Source organism: Lacerta agilis, chromosome 8 (assembly GCF_009819535.1).
Source record: "Lacerta agilis isolate rLacAgi1 chromosome 8, rLacAgi1.pri, whole genome shotgun sequence".
NCBI lineage: Eukaryota > Metazoa > Chordata > Lepidosauria > Squamata > Lacertidae > Lacerta > Lacerta agilis.
Window position 1 is genome coordinate 68,182,611 of NC_046319.1, and position 18,145 is coordinate 68,200,755.

The window sequence follows — 18,145 nt, forward strand, 5'->3', positions numbered from 1 at the left end:
TGGTGTTTTTACATGAGAAGTATGCATGCTTTTATTTAAAATGCATCTCTGGGTTATTTGTGGGGCATAGGAATTCGTTCATTTCCCCCCCTTCAAAATATAGTCTGGCCCACCACATGGTCTGAGGCACGGTGGAACTGCCCATGGTTGAAAAAGGTTGCTGACCCTTGGTCTATTTCATCAGTGGGGAAGCTGCAGCCTAGTTAGCCCCACCAGGCCTGACCATTTGGCCCATGGGGCCATTTTTGCCAAGCCATACAGACGTACCCCACTAGGGCATGTTGAAATTTCCAAAAATGAATGGTGCTAAAACATTGTAACATGCCTTGGGAATTCAAAATATATTTTGGTTAAATTAATATAATTTAGTTTTGCTTGGTAAGTAAAATGTGTGTAAAATTGCATAGAAATCATTAAAAATGATTTGCCAAGTTAGATTACATTCCTATTATTCTCATTGTTAAGCATTACCTGACATTTTCAGAAAACAAAATTGAAATTCTTTGCTTTCCCGAAAGCCTCATGTGCTTCCTCGTCAAACGTAGACTTTCAAGCTAAATGTTGTCCAGTCACAAAAAAGAATAACAGCTCTGAATTTCTCACACCCCAAAACTTATTTGTAAGACCCATAACTGAAGAAATTTTTTTTAAAAAAAGTTTCAGCAACTAAAATGGCACTCCCTACTACACCACTCTTGATATCACATATATCAGTCAGATGTAGGGGAGGTAAAGCTGCAAATTCCTACTGAAAATGGGGTTTGAAGGACCTGCCAATCACCTGAATGTTGGCTCTTTCAAAGCCCTGTGCATCTGCCAGGCAGAGGATGTCAGGTGATTGACAGGTAGGTGACTACACCTGTCAAAGTTGGCTTGACTGGGGATGAGGAAGCTAAGAATCTGATCTACTAATCCAATCCATTTCCCCATCCCTGGTCTACTTGAAAACAGGCCAACAGCAAAGCTTCCCTGCTTGCAGAAAGCTAACCTGTCAAGAAAAGGATAAGCATCTTCCTTGTGATGCAACAACTTCCCTACACAAAGTCTAAAAGGAAAGTTAAATGGCATACGTACACCAGAATTGTATATAGTCTGCACCTAGCAAAACTGCACCCAGCTAGCACAAACCTTGCACTGAGAAAAGGTTATATCTGCACTTCTTGCATAAAAGATGGTGAACATTTTCAGACCAGCACATCTCGAGTTATTTTGCCACTTTCTGCTTCCACTGCATATTGCAGGGCAAGGTAGCTCTACCCTGCAACTAACAGAAATCCTATTTTGGGCCTAGTGCTAATTACTGCATTTTCACATTGCAACTGCAGAATTCTCACGCTGCTCTGATTCCACTATTTCAGCATGTCAGGGGCAGAGATGTGTGAATAATATGTCAATGCCTGTTTCTCTCCATTTCTCACTTTTCCAATCTGAAGTTCACATTTCCACATTTCTACATCGGCCTGCATTATTTTTTTTTAAGCTCATGAAAATTCATCAGCTTTTCAGTGTGAATTTCTCCTAACAAACAAAATGTCAGTATTTAATTTTGCCTACTACACATATTTCTTGCAAGCCAGTTTCCCTTAATATAATACATTTGTATATGTTATTTCACCAATTTATGCATTTTTACATGCACTTTACCGCAGCATTTGCTTTTTGTACATACCGTATTTTTCCATGTATAAGACAATGTTCTTTGCTAAAAAGAAATAGTCAAAAATTGGGGGTTCAGGCTCTGGTTCAGGTGGCCTGGGCTTGGGTTCGGGTTCAGGCTCTGGCCAAATTTCTTAATTTTGGGTTCCAAAAAATAGAGGTTGTCTTATACATAGGGGCATCTTATCCACGGAAAAATATGCTATTACTTGGCTGGAGAACAGCATTGCAAAATTCAGAGAAGTGTGGATTTTGAAAGAAAGCAGTGTTTCGATTTGCGTATTGCTTTGGAAAGTGTGAATTAGGCAGGTTCTCCTTTAAATGTGAACTGAATCAAATTTCTCCCCCTTCCCTAGTCAGAGGTTGGGAACCTGTGGCCCTCCAGATGATATAAGACTACAACTCCCACAATCCTTTGCTCACAGGGGAAGCCATGACTTTTAAAAGTGGTGGCCTAGTGCTTTGAATGCATGGTGGGAATGTGGTCTTGAGGCTGGTCTGGGTTCCTCATCCATTCTGTTGGAAATTGTAGCTCTGTGAGGGGAATATGGTTTTTTCAGTACTCTTAATGAACTACAGCTCCCAGAATCCTTTGGGGGAAGTCATGATTTTTTTGTAGGATTAGACAATGATGGCTGTCCAATAAGCATTCATTCTGATTTGTTTGTGGGGAGCTTAGATGACATTACATCAATGTAAGTGTTATCTCACACATTCCAGGGCATTTCCCCATCACTTTCCTTTCACACACACACACACACACACACACACACACCTGATCTTTTGGGGAAGCAGTTTTCTTGCATAATTCAACTACAATTGCACAACCTGAAATTGCTAGTAGGTGCTTGAGTCCCATTCAAGAATAACGACAGTCCGTAAGTGCCCTTAAAATATTTGCTTTATTCATCAACGTAAAGAAGCTGAGCACGTCAAAGCAAAATTAGACATTCCTATGAAGCAGATCCTTCAAAAACTGTCCATTTTAGCTTTCCAGAAATTCTTGCATGTGGTGTTTCTGTCTGTCTGTATGTCTGTCTGTCACCTATACACATGGCCATTGTCCTTACCAACCTACCAGCTCCCCTATCTCACATGCATAGCTGCCTCATCAGTGGGGCACCACCTCCTCCAAACTCGGCACATACTTTCACATGTGGTGGGAGTGCCCCAAAATCCAACCATTCTGGACAACAACCAGATGAGAAATATGTAAAATAACCAAGCAAGTGCTAGAAACCACCCCAGAACTGGTCTTACTAAACATCTTCCAAGACAATAATGCCCATGTTCACCACAAAGAACTCATAACCCATCTACTCTCAGCAGCCAGAAACATCATAACCAGACACTGGAAAGACCTGTCAGGAGTAAACATGGACCAATGGTACCAAGTAGTATGGGAAACAGCCCTACTAGAAAAACTAACCAGTAACCTGAAACTGAAACAGAAGAAGACACCTTCACCCTGGTATGGTTCCCCTTCATCACACACACAGCCCAACAAGACAATGACAAAAATCTACCAACAGCATACAAATCAATATGGCTAACCTGATCAAAAACGCCCACCCACCCCACCCACACAGGAAACCAAAGATCACCACAGCCAACCACAAATGAACAATCACACCCTATGCCAATCCCGACCTCTTTCACTGCCAAAGATGCACAAGTGAACAACAGAGAACCTACACAAACAATGCTGACACCAAACCCTACATATATTAAGGAAAATTGAAACATCATCACCCCACCCCACCCATCTCCCCATCCCACCGACCTCTTTCCCCCCTTTCTTCCTAATGTCTCAACAACCAAAACTGATTTGTAAAAATGTTATATGGGAAAAAAAACGAGAGAGACATTGCACACACTTTTGTAAATCAAGAAAATCTTTAATAATAATAATAAACTATTACACTAAAAAAAATGGAGAGAGGTTTCTAGCTACCATGAGACCATGTCCTACAGCCCATTGAAAAAATACCAGAAAACCATTTTGGGCTGTTACCAGCAATCTAACAAAGGAACAGCGGATCTGCAGTGCCAGTAACAATATATTCCAGACCCAAGCCTTGACAGCAAATTAATCTTTCCTCCAGGCAACCTGTATATTCAACATTCACCCTCATTTCGCTAGCACGAAATTTGCAGTGCGGCTAGAATGCTGGGTCTTTTTTGAACATTCACTGTGACTTGTTTATGGGATAGACAACGAGCATTTATCCTGCATTCACCTTGATTTGTTTGTGGGGTCTTCACACGTCTTCCTGTTATTCATTATTTCACCTCACACTTTTCAGTGCATGATCGCTTCCCTTCCCAAAGTGTAAAATATATGTTTTTTTTTGTTTTTTTTTTAAAAATAGATTAATGCACTAGGACAGTAATTACAAACTCCCCACCCCCTGACCAAGGGACCACTTGATAATTGCTGAGGGTCTTAGTGGACCATTTCTGCCAATTGTAGCAATTTCAATGTGCCGTGTGATTTTTAATTGCATTTCTATTGCTTCTTTTCTTTTGTATGTACTGTATTTCACTGCATTACAATCTGAATTCCCACTGAATTCAAAATACAACACTATAAAATGCAACATAGGGAAAGATGAAGCAATTAAAAACTATAGAGCGATAAGGAAGCAATAAAAAGGCAATTAAAGATCAATATAAGAAATAAAAGAAGCAATAAAAATACACGTAAAAATCAAGGTAAATCTTTAATGGGGAAACGTGAATGAAGTCTGTGGACCCTAGTTTGAGAAGCCCTGTGCTCAGGCGACAGAGCGATTTGATCCAATTTTTTTTATTACAGAGACCTTAAAGTTCCAGTACATGTTCGGGTTCCTCCTGCAAAATAGCAACAGTCTCGGAAGGCCCCTCTTAAATTCCTGAGTGCTCCTGTGCCATGATTCAGAGTTCGCCCTGCCTGCTAGAAGGGGCAAGGCTGCTGGCAGAAAATAACAGCTCTGTGCTGGTCATGAATCCTGCTTTGCCTCAACCTCGGCCTTTCATCTCCGTCACTTGTGGTTTCCCTTCTCGACGCACAAAGGATATTTTCCAGAGCGGGTGATGCTCAAATGCAGATACTGTGGCCGTCCCCCACCTCCCCGGTCCCCTGTTAAAAGCCTTCTGAGAGCAATGTGAGGAGGAGGGGAATGGCAGGTGGCATGCCAGCTCAAAGGCATGTGCTGTGGTTGTCCTGGCTGCCTGTGTAAAAAACAAGGCAACTTGCAGCGCCGTCACTTCCATTGACGGAAGGCATGACAATGTGAAGGAAATGATGTGAAAGAAAAACTCAGGCAAGGGCTGCTGGTCACAGCTATTTCTCCACTCGACTACATTTCCTTTCAGGGATCCTGTGACCTGAACCTGCAAGGTTCAGGGTGATTCCCCTGGTGCAGATGCAAGTGTGTAAGTCAACGGGGTGCTCTCCTCCTGTTGCTGGACTCCAGTCCCCATCAGCCTCAGCCAGCATGACCCATGGTCAAGGACGATGGGAATTGTAGTCTACAGGGTGGTGTAGTGTTTGAAACATTGGACTAGAGATAACACTTAATGCTGGGCGGAGGAAACAGACTGCCTTTATAATTTTATTATAGAGAGAGTACAGAGGAGAACAGTGCAAGGCAGGCATTGGGAAATTTGAATCAGGGGCGCAGGCAGTGTTTCGGCACTTCAAATCCCTGTGGGTGGAAGAAGTTACTGTTCTGATCTTTCCCATGCTGCAGCGCCACCCTTGTAATGGTCAGAGCAGGTACTGCAGATCCAGGATTCCATCCCTAATCTGAACAGTGTGTCTTGCCCATGTCCAATTTGGATTCTCTCTGTTTCTCAATTTTCCAACCTAAAGTTCATTTCTCCACAATTCCACATCAGTTTGTGTGATTCTTTTTTAAAAAGGGTTCAGGAAAATTCATCAGTATTTTAGTGCAAATTTTCTCTAATATGCATTTTTGTATGCAATTTTGCCTAAGATAAGCATTTTTTTGCAATCTCCCCTAATTAATGCATTTTTTCTATGTTATTATCACAAATACATGCATTTTTAAAATACAAACTTTACCTTAGTATATGCATTCATGTACACATGACATGGCTGGAGAACTACATTGTTGGTGCAAGGAAAAATATAAGTATAAAAGGAGAAATCCTGGATGCCAAGATCCAAGGCTGGGGCAAGTACAGTGGTGCCCCGCTAGACGAATGCCTCGCTAGACGAAAAACTCGCTAGACGAAGGCATTTGTCTAGCGGAAGGCAGCCCCGCAAGACGAAAAAGTCTATGGGGCTGCCTCACAAGACAAAAAACTTTTTTTTTGTTCGTCTAGCGAAAACGCGGCTTGCATTGCCGCTTCGCTAGACGAAAAACCCGCTAGACGAAAATTTTCGCAGGATGAATTATTTTCGTCTAGCGGGGCACCACTGTACTCTGCAATGAGAGAACCCCAGCAGAGATTTAAACATAATAAAATATGCAATAAAGTAAATTGTGGAAATATGGGCTTAGGCCTTTAAAATATGTCCTTGCGAGTTCCAAAACTTCCCTCTAACCCCACACATCTGGTAAGTTTAAAATGGTTTACTTACAAACTCTCCAAAGGCCAGATTCATGTGCTTTCCCATACAACATTCAGGAAAAGTTGCACAGGCAGTAAAACTTAGTTTAGTTCCAAAATGGTGAAAGTTTGTAAATTATTGGTATGGAACACAAGAATGACTTGTCAAGGCCATTCACCTAAGCTTTAGCAACCAGCTTAGCCTCTTCACACACCGAGATCATCAGGTAGACCGAGAGGAGGAACAATAGTCTTGATTACCTATATCCTCCAAAGGTAAGGGAAGTGAATACAGCTAAGGACAGTTGGCAAGACAGCTTACTCTATGGTATTAACCCCTTTATGCATTAAATAGACTTAAGCATGTTGGTTAAATGAGGCAGGTTATCCCCCATACATTGCTGAATTTGGAGAAGTTCAAATTTAGAAAAGATGCCTGGGTTTTAGTACTCTTATTGTTTTGGAAAGTGAAAATTTGAGAAGTTCACCTTTAAATGTTTACCGAATTGCGTTTTCTCTGCAACATGACTTTCCTGCTTGACTTGAGGGTCACAACAATTAGTCTATTCTTGGACATACCTTTTGCCTTTCCTAGAGCTCCACTTCAAGTCTCTCTTGGAACTTAGCCAAGGCCTGCTAGCAAGCTTTGCTGGTTTAGATAAATAGCAGAAATAGTAGAAGCTATGGCACCTCAAGTTGCCATCATTTTGGGGAGGCAGTAAAATGAGCCCCCCCCCCCTGCATACAATCCCATCCTATACATACAATCTCATGCACCATGAAAGAAAAATAACATCTCCTAGATTCCTGAAAATGATATATTGGTTAAGAGCACGAAATAATCATTTCTGTTTTTAATTCAGACCCAGGATTCCTGCCATGTCCCCAAATACCCCTTCCCTTTCAGCTATCCTAGCCACTCACAGGAAACATCCAGGCTGGAGAAGAATCCTACTAGGCTTTTTCTTGGTCTTTATAGAAGTATTATCTTGCAAAAAAAAAAAAATTCTGTGGGGAACAAATGTGGCCCCCAAAGCCTCATTATCTGGCCCTTGGAATTTTCTCCAGGTCACCCCCCTCTGCAGCCACACCCTTGGATCAGAGTCCAGGGACACAATCCAGCCAGGCTGCAGAATGCATAGGAAAGGAAAGAAACACACACCTCTCACTTTAATGGAATTCCCTGCCTTCCCCTTGCTTCCAACCACCACTGTACGGATGGAGAATGTAGGGCTCCTGATTTGTATTGGGACCATAGCAGAACACAGATATGTAGCTAATGTATGACCCAGTTTGACCCCAATTAGCAGACTGTTAATCCAGAGTAGATGCTAGGAGGCGTTCCCAACAATGCAGCTGTCAAAAGAATATCATTAAATAATCTCATTATTTATTAGCCCATTTGAGTGCCCCTCCTCCTACTCCAGGTGCCCCCAGCCCAGAAGTAGTTAAGAAGGTCCTTCCTTGGTAACTTCTTCTGCAAAAGTGGCCTCTAGAGGAGGCTGATCACTGCTATCATGGGCTAATCACTGTTGATGGAGACCCATCCCTCTTGAAATTGCTCAATTCTTTTCGAAAGCCATCTCAGCTAGTAACCATCAAGCGGCAGTGCCAAAGCTATGGAATAGTCTCCCTGGAGACCTTCGCCTGCTTCTATTTTTGTGCCAACTTAAAACACGGAAGGTCACCTCCTGACTGCCTGAATTTTGCGGGAGGGATTGATGTGCATGCTGGAAATGTAGGTCTGTATAATTCAAGTGGGTTTACGCACTCTGTCACCTTGGTGGAACAAATCCACTTTTAAAAAGGAGAGAAAGAGAGAGAGGAACTTTTGCAGTTAGGAAAGTGATGGGGAAAGTGTACTGCAAAGTGTGGGGAGAATGATCAGCGGGAATTCATTTAACCATCACAAAAGCAAATAAGGACAAATGCTCATTGCTTTATCACCTCCGCACCAACGAATCAGGACCCATACCCAATAAGGACCAGATGTAAGTTACTCACTGCACAAGCAAATGGATATGAATGCTGATTCAATAGATCAGCCCTTATTTGAAAGAGATTTTAATATCAGTTAGCTGAATGAACTTTGTGTTGTTTGCAAACTACTGGCAAAAGCAGCTGTTGCAGACACAGTGCTTGCCTTGCCTTGTCTCATCAAGGCTACCCATGTAGGAAATGTCAGTCTCTCTCTAGTCTTAAATTGTTGAGCAAGAGGTCAATATAGTAGATATAGCATCTTTTATTATGGTGGGAAACCTGTGCCCCTCTGCATGCTGGTATGTTTTATAGGGTTGGATGAATCTGTTGATTTTGATTTTCTCAGTTTCTCATTTTTCCAATTTCACGTTCAGTTCTATGGCAATCTGAGATTTATTGGGAAAATTCATAAGCATTTTAGTGCAAATTTCCCCTAATAAGCACATATTTCTATGCAGTTTTTTTTACTAACATACACAGTCTTGCAAGCAATCTCCCCTGTTATAATGCATATTTGTCTATTGTTTTCACTAATATATGGATTTTTATGTACACCTTCCCCAATATATGTACATTTGTACACATTGGTTGGTTGGAGAACTCCATCGCAAAATTCAGAGAAATGCGAATTTCAGAAGATAGTTGTGTTTCAGTTCTGTACACCAAGTGTGAATTAGGGAGATTCTTATTAGATAGAGTATCATTAATTAGTTGATTTTGCTTCTATATTAATGAGAGTCTACCTATCTCCCCTTTGTCTAGCACTGTAATGATTAGTGTGTTAGATTTGGACATGGGGATGAGGGTAGAAATCCTTACTCAGCCAGCATTTTTTCCAGTCCTAGCTCCTTGGAGTAAAGGTGGGATATAAATGAAATACATAAATATTTAAATGTGCTGCAAATGCAGGTGTATATGCAGCCTTCAGCCTCAGCCAGCATGGCCGGGGATGATGGAAACTAGATAACAATTGTGAATTTTGACTGATGTTTTGTGGGGGAGGAAATCTCTGCAGGAAGAAAACCAGCCCATCAAGGACAACGGGTTCGACCCAGTTTTCTTCCGTTCCACATTACTTTTCTAACCTACAGGGCACCTGTGAAACAACAGATCCCCTTGGATAGCTCAGTTGGTAGAGCATGAGACTGTTAATATCAGGTTTGTGGGTTCGAGCCCCACGTTGAGCAAAAGATTCCTGAATTGCAGAGGGTTGGACTAGATGACCCTCGTAGGTCCCTTCCAACTCTACAATCCTTCGAATGAGGGTGTTGCAATTGGCACAGAGGGACCACCTGTGGTTTGCGAGAAGAACTTCCACCCACTTTGTGCGGGCAGAGGAGTCAAAACCCCAGAGACCCAGACTTAACCCTGAGAGCGCAAGGGGCTTTCATGGGGAAGCCGGAGTACATGGGGATTCCGAGTCTCTGGTTAACCAGAAGACCGGCAGACATCTGGGCCTGGCTCTGAGCCCAGTGCTTTCTTTTTTTTCTGGCCAAGGGACTACCATCGCCCCCTGCCCCCAGTGGCAGGAAAGAGACAAAGCGCTCTGCTGTGTGTGGCCATGTGTGATCAGCCTACGCACTCGGCAAAGTGAGGAGGCCGCGTGCAGAATGGAATCCCCAGCGACGCATCACTGGGAAACCCCAGATTGTTTCCTGTCTTCTTGGAAGTGGCCAGATGGTTCAATCTCTTGAGATGGTTGGTGTGTGTGTGTGTGTGTGTGAGAGAGAGAGAGAGAGAGAGAGAGAGAGAGAGAGAGAGACATCTGGGGGAAGCCACCCACCTCAAGGGGCTGACTCTGTCCAGGACCCTTCTGAAACAAGAGGAGCAGGAACCCAGGTGTCCTGGCTCTTCTGTTTCCTCCCCCCCCAATCAATGGAACATCAGTGGCCCACGCTTGTATCCTTTGCTGATACAGCTCTCTTCCTGTGCCTGCCGACAGCTGTACTGCGAATACACAAGCGGTCCAGGGGGTGGGGAAATCTGTGGGTCTTTAGATGTTGTCAGACTCCATCAACCCATGACTGACGGCCATCCTGGCTGGGCCGAGAGGATCCCAAGACTAACAACATCCAGGTTCCTTACCGCAGCATCGCTCCTTGTGTGTGTTAGTTGCAAAGTTGCCAAAAAAGCAGGACACTCAAACACAACAGCCCAATCTGTTCTTACGCCTTTGGCAACACTTTGCTGGACGGCAGGTGGCAGAGCCTGAAGCTTTTGACAACACAGTAGCTCCTGAATACCTGCGCACATCAAGCTGCTGGTTAAAGGTACAGCAGAAGCTTTTTCAACTTGCGATTGGAGCGGGAGGGAGGTAGAGGGACCTTAATGAAATAAATCTGCTAGGTGCACATGCAGGGTTGTATCCAATACTCAGAGTAGATCCAATGAAATTAATGGGAATGATGATATTTGGTTCATTAATTTAACTGGGTCTAATCTGAGTAGAAATCAGCTTGAGGCAAACCCAAGACCCTTACCGATTATAGCCAAAATGTACCCCCTCCCAAAACAATCATTTAAAAAAGTATAGTGAGGGGGCACCAGGAAAGGCCAGCCTCCCCCTGACTACAGTGGTACCTTGGTTCTTGATCTTAATCCGATCTGGGAGTTTTCGACTCCCGGAACCGTTCGAAAACCAAGGTGCGGCTACCGATTGGCTGCAGGAGCTTCCTGCACTCAAGCGGAAGCAGCATCGGACGTTCGGCTTCTGAAAAACGTTTGCAAACCAGAACACTTACAGTACTTCCGGGTTTGCAGTGTTCGGGAGCTGATTTGTTCTGGAGCCAAGCCGTTCGAGTACCAAGGTACCACAGTACTTCTAATTTGAGCACTGAAAGCCGTGAGTCAGAATGATGCAACTCATGTTGCATAATGTGGTTTGTGCAGAGAGGCTCCTTCTCTTATGCCGGACTGGGCTCCCCATGGGGTTCGTGCCACTTGAAATTGTGTACTGCAGTTAAACAAACACCTGTCTGGCAAATGCAATTATGTTCTGATCTGCTAGTTTTAGGAGCCCGAGCACAAATGCCCTCCTGCAGTAGGCCTGTTTGTTTATTTATGAAACAGTACCCTGGCATGGTGACATGTGAGAGCATAGATCAGTCTCCCGTTGCAACTATAAATGTGTCATTTTAGAGCAGCGATTTCCCAAAGTCAACCTGCTCCTTTGGGGACAAAGGGCACTGGGTCACCTCGACACTGTATATTTCTAATACACAACTCCCTCCTCCAAAGAATCCTGGGAACTGTAGTTTCTGAAGGGTGCAGGGGATTTTAGCTCTCTGGGGAGTAAACAACAGATCCAACGATTCTTTTTTTGGGGAGGGGTGGGTGGGTGGAGTCATGTGCTTTGAATATATGGTGTGGATGTGACCCATAACAGACTGGGTTGTAAAGGAGGGGGGTGGCGGAGTGTCTGCATGTCAGTGAATCGCCATTGCATGTCCCTTCAAAAGCGTGGAGAGGAACCAGATCGACAGGACCTGGCAATCACTCTTTAGAGACCACCAGAGTGTGTGGCACCCTAGCTGAGTCACATGAAAACATGACAGGTGGAAAGTAGACGGCACCTCTGAAGAACGCCATCGCTTTTGTTTCCTAGCTCTTGTCACTTCGAACAGCAACTTCACCCTCCAGCAGAGTAGGCCTGCGACCTCAAATGCTCTTATCGGGGACTGGAACCTCTGAATAAGCATTTCTTAGGGTTGCTGAGTCAGTTTCCCACGTCCCTTTATTTCCATGCCAAGGGGGGAATATGAGACTCCCCCTTGCATCCCTAAATGCAAAATGTAACCATACCCTTAGCATGCCAAGGGGGCAACTCCAGCACAGCATGGACATAAATACTGCACTGAGCTCAAGGCAGTAAAGGTCTAATCGAAAAGCCCAGTTCCACAATGATCTTCTCTTGGAGAGAGAGTCCACTTCTAATTGTTAAACGGTATTCCAAATCCACCTTTTAAGAAGGCTTGCCAGTGAGGATTGTTAATCTTTCCTTTCTGGCAGGGCTTCTGTGCTGGCTCCCTGCCTCTCTCCCTCTTTTAAATGTTTATTTATGGATTTCTGAGTGCAAGTATTGCAGGTAAGTAATAGTGCTGAAACAAAAATTTAGGTGCACCCAGTAGTCCTAACACGTCAGGAGCAAAAATAATAAGCTTGAAATAGCCACGCTCAGGACCACACATAGGGAAGGCAAAAATGTTTACGGCTGTGTTTCTAGTAGAAAATCAAGGTCTATCCCAGAGCTGGAGAAAAGCTCATGCCATATTTAGCTTCTGTTTATTTGCGTTGACATAATCCGGTGGACAGATGCCAGATTGCCAGATTACCATTGGTTTAGCTCTTCCTTTAGCAAGTTTTACGGTGAAAGTTGGTTTCTGTGCTCTTTAACAGCTGCAAAAGCAGACAGAAATTCAACAAGCGGAACTTTATAGCCCATGTCAGGGAAAAGCGTCACCTGTTGAAGAAGCCTTGTCTGGAAAAAAGCTGAAGCATTTCTTTTGCGTCTAAAGGGGACTGTTTACACCCCAGAACAGCCAACAAACCGATTACACCCTCCCCCCCAAACCAAGGCTTCTTAAGGAATCTGCCACTTACCTTTCTGTAGTCTCAGACCCATCTCCAGCCCTTGTGGGGCACTAGACCCTTTCCCTTCTTCCGCCACCTTCCTCTGCTGCTTCTGACACAACGCAGCCGTCTCACAAAGGAACTTTTGAGCTCATGAAGAGGAAGCAAAGCTTCAGTTTATACTAGCGAGAGGAAGTGGTTGCACAGCCCCTTTCAAGAGAACCACGCCTCCTTCCCACCTGTCTAGAAATAACACGCTTTTTAAAAAGGGTAAGCATGCAGAGTGGCAACAGAGCCAGAAATGTTGTGGAGGGGAGGCTGAAGGGGAAAAAAATCTCTAAGAGAGAATGCTGTGTTTTGCGAGGGAGGTTCTGAATCTTCCCTTGGTTTTTATTCATTCTGGTTTCATTCATTCACACACACACACACACACACACACACACACAAACAATATTTCATTTTAATATTTGTTAAGTGGAACAATGCTTCCTTTCAGGGCTGGTCCAGCACATTTGCCACTGGAGGGAAAACAGAAAATTATGCCACTGCCTCCAACATTGATGGTTCCTGCCACCTCCTGAGGAAGAAAGGAGGCCAAAAAGGAGGTCTGGAGGCAGTGGCAGGGTCCTTGTCATCATCATTGGTGGAGGAAGAGGAGGAGGAGGAGGCAGCGGTGGCAGCAGAGCAGTTGGCAGCAAAAGAGGAGGAGGCAAACGCAGGAGATGGCAAGAGGCATGCTCCCCTCAGGCCAGATCTGTCGACCCCCCCAGCTGTCCCGAATTTGCCGCCCAAGGCAATAGCCTCACCAAGCCTCCTGGGTGAGTCAGCTCTGCTATTATTGTTGTTGTTGTTGTTGTTGTTATTAAAAGGGGGAATGCTGTGATTTGCCCAGAGAGCCTCCTCTGCCGATCTTAACACGTGAGAAGGTCTATGGAGAAGGAGGCAGTCTTTCAGATATCTGGGGTCAAAGATGTTTAGAGCTTTAAAAACCAATTGGGGCACATTGAACTCGGCCAATTTGGAGGTTATCTACCAGAGGATGGAGTGGCCAAGTCATCTCTGTCCAAATCAGTGCATGACCGACAGAACCTAAAAACTTAATATGTTTATGGTTTAGTTATGGTTGACATTCCATGCACACTTAAAATGGAAGCAAGCCCCATGGGAATGCAACGAGATGGATTTCCAAGTATGCAAGGATAGTGTGGCATTGCACTGTTACTGTGTTAAATTTTATTGTAAGCAAGTCTATTCCCAGCCTTTCCTTTCCATATAGCTCATTCTAATAGTCCACAGAACAGTTCCATCCCTCAGAATATTCAAGATCGCCTCTTGTACAATTCCTTCTTCCAAACAGATTCTGACAGTTTATCCATAGCTGCCAGTTCAATACATTTCAAGAACCATTCCTGCCCATCCGTTTTCCAACCCAAACGATTTCTGCAGCCATTCTTAAGAGCGAAAATGAATGTATTTGTCTTTTATCAACAGGATCAGCAATATTGCGGGTCCTATTACAAAAGCCAATTATATCTGGAACACATTGCAGGATTTTCGTCCGATAATTTGTTACAGACAGACATTTTCACTGCACTTATGTATTGTTGTGTGTAGTCTGCCTGGCACTTCCGACACTTAAAGTTGTCAGCTCTATAAATTGTTTTCCATCTTGCTGCCATTAGGTACCATTTCAATTGCAGCTGATACCGTGTTATTTTAATTGATAAAGATAAGTTATCTACTTGGTTCTACACTTCATTCCAGAGTGGTTCTCTAATATTCCTCCCTGGTTCTCTTTCGCATCTCAGTCCACTCTCTTGTATCCATCAGTACCTAATAGTTTCTTGAAACAGATCCCTTTGTATCAGCTTTGATACTCTTCTTCCATGCCGTCTTCAGCCTGGGGGACAACCTAAGCCCCAGCAGCTCCATTAAGAAAACCATCATTTGAAAATATTGATGCCAGGATAGTAGCAACCTCCCTGGACTCAAAGATAGTTCATGTCTTGTTAATAGACATCCATCTGGAATAAACTCACTACAGCACAACATCCCATTTCTCAACCAATCCTAATTTCTCCTAATAAAGCTGCAGTGCCAAATCACCATGTCATGGATGAAATGTAAGAACTCAGTTTTGTTTCATACTTATCCTTCGTTTTTTAATAATTTCTAAGGAATTATGGGGTTTCCTCCCCTCCCTGATCCTCCCCTCCATCCTTCCTTTATACCCATATTAGATTTGCTAGAGGGGAAAATCTATAAATAGCTATCTTACTGATGCAGGTCTTCCTCTTTCTTCTGGGAAATCCGTAACTTCAGCTATAATAGCTGTGCTGCTTCGCAATATCTAGCTAGAATCAGGACTGCGAGCCCTCCTTTCCGTTTTGATGTATGCATGCTGTTACTATCTGCTGTAGGATGCTTATCTTGCCAAATAAAATCCTCAATACCTTTCTCCCAGCTTTCCAGCTCTCTCTCGAGACAACCAGCAGGGTTAATGTAATAAACAAAAATAAAAAAATCTCTGTAATATTCTCATCTTTATTGCATTAATCCTGGCTAACCAAGATAACTGCAGCTTACTCTGCCTATCTATATCAGACTTCGCCGCCTATCCCAGAGGATCATAATTGATCTTCCGAATTTTATTGACATCATCTACCAGCTTAACCCCAAGGCACTTCACTGCTTTTTTTGGTAACTAACTCATATAGTTGTGTGATCTGTAGTTTATCCTGTGCATCAAGGTTGATTGCAATAACCTCTGTTTTGTTTTCTCATCACACCCAGAAACAGGCCGAAAAGCTTCTATAACATTAAAAACACAACACTGCAATAGTATTGGGTTTTCCCCGAGATGACATTGTATCACCCACAGGCAATGTTATATTAATTTTATATTAATTTGACCATTTCTTAATCCAGTGCAGTGGACCTTTGTTTCCCGAACGGCTTAGCTGACAAACAAATCAGCTCCCAAACACCGTAAGTGTTCTGGTTTCTGAACATTTTTCGGAAGCCGAACGTCAGATGCAGCTTCTGCTTGAGTGCAGGAAGCGCCTGCAGCCAATCGGAAGCTGTGCCTTGGTTTTTGAATGGTTTCGGGAGTCAAACAGACTTCTGGAACAGATTAAGTTGAATAACCAAGGTTCTACTGTACCCTGTATCTCTGGTTCACGTCTAAGAGGCTACATGTGAACAGCAGCAGTGACAATGGACAGCCTTTTCTTGCATAACCTCCAACATTCCTCAAATGAAAATAGGGACATTTATCACTCAGTCTCCTCCACGAGCCCCTCCCCACAGAACTGGGAACTGTAGTTTATTAAGGGTGCTGAGAGTTTTTAGGATACCATGTATTCCCTTCACAGAGCTAAAGTTTTCAGAGTTACCTGGGAGGAGGGATTGATTGTGAACCCACTCGGAGAATGGCAGCTCTGTGAGGGGGTCTCGTAACAACTCTCAGCACTCTTAACAAACTACAGTTCCCAGGATCCTTTGGGGAGGGGGGGGAAGCCACGGCTGCTTAAAGCAGTAGGATGCTGCTTTAAGTGCATAGTGCGGATGGGGTATTTTATAGGTGTCACATTCAGGACCCAGGGACGTTCTTCTTTGTTTAAAATAAAAAATATTCTAAAGGCAAATATCTAGGATTGATGGAGAATTGGAAAATGCTCTCAGCTGCTTGAAATCAACAGAAAATAAATAGATTAAAAATTTGTAATGAGGCAAGTGGTGCTCCACAGTGTCACCTTGTGGATATTTGTGTGAATTTTCTGCATAATCACAGTGAATATGGAGGCACAGCCCCAGAGAACATGTCATCTGCTGTATAACATTTGACTTGGAAAAGGTTGTGGCTCACTGGCAGAGCCCTGGGAAGCTCGATCTGCAGCGTTTCCAGGGGGTGCTGGAGTGCCGCTGCCAGTCAGTGTATACAATACCAAGCTAGATGGGCCAATGGGTCTGACTCATCATATGGCCTCCACCTGTAACAACAGCTCACCAAGCCTGACCACAGAACCTCTACTCTGTTCCACTGAGCTTTCTAAGAAAGGTATTCAAATTCACAAACAGCTCTCCGCCTTTCCTGAGAAACCGGTGGACTCACCATTACACACACACGCACACACACACAAAATTGTTTCTTACGTGAACGCTGGCACAAACAGCTTCTCAAAACTCTCAGCCCTGTTGGTCAGTGGGAATTTCACAGAATTTATTCAGGGTGGGGAGATAAATTCCCCCAACAGCTCAATCAGGGACTAGGCTCAATGTTAGCAATGGTGACAGTGTTTCTTCTTTTCCCTCAGCCCTTTTGCCACTGGCAGCAGCAGCAGGTCTGCAGACACCCAGGCATACTTTCTGGCATCCATTTGCAATGTCCTGGGCTGAGCATCATTGCAGGGAATGTGTGTGTGTGTGTGTGAGAGAGAGAGAGAGAGAGAGAGAGAGAGAGAGAGAGAATGTGGTGTTGGGAATGCTGGATGTTCTCAGTATATTCCTGTGAAAGTGGCCTTGATCTAGGGAGTTGAAGTAAAAATCCCCTAGGCAGATGTGTACAGAGAAATTCCAGCTCCGTTCAGTGCCTTTCTTGAACACTTATACCTCATGAGAAGAGAAGACTCCCTACAAAAGACCCTGATGTTGGGAAAGATGGAGGGCACAAGGAGAAGGGGACGACAGAGGATGAGATGGTTGGACAGTGTTCTTGAAGCGACCAGCATGAGTTTGGCCAAACTGCGGGAGGCAGTGAAGGATAGGCGTGCCTGGTGTGCTCTGGTCCATGGGGTCACAAAGAGTCGGACACAACTGAATGACTGAACAACAATAACAATTAAATTTATGGCCCACCACCCCTTCCTCCCAAAGGGGACCAGGGCAGCAAACACAAAAAAGATAAAAACGTCTCAACACTATTCCGATTGGGGAAGATCTCTGCCCAAGCAATCCATCTCTTGAATACAGTGGTACCTCGGGTTAAGAACTTAATTCGTTCTGGAGGTCCGTTCTTAACCTGAAACTGTTCTTAACCTGAAGCAGCACTTTAGCTAATGGGGCCTCCCGCTGCCGCTGCTCCGCCAGAGCACAATTTCTGTTCTTATCCTGAAGCAAAGTTCTTAACCTGAAGCGTTATTTCTGGGTTAGCAGAGTATGTAACCTGAAGCGTATGTAACCCGAGGTACCACTGTATGGCCAACAACTACAGTTCCAGAAAAGAAAGGAACTTTGCACAGATATACAGAACAATACCAAACGAAACAAGATAGAGAAATGTAAAGACAGAATTACTAATAACTGTATCGCAATGCAAAATGCCAGACATACAGAACAAAATTCTAAGTTTGTAAAACGAGTCCCTGGCAAGTTTCACATG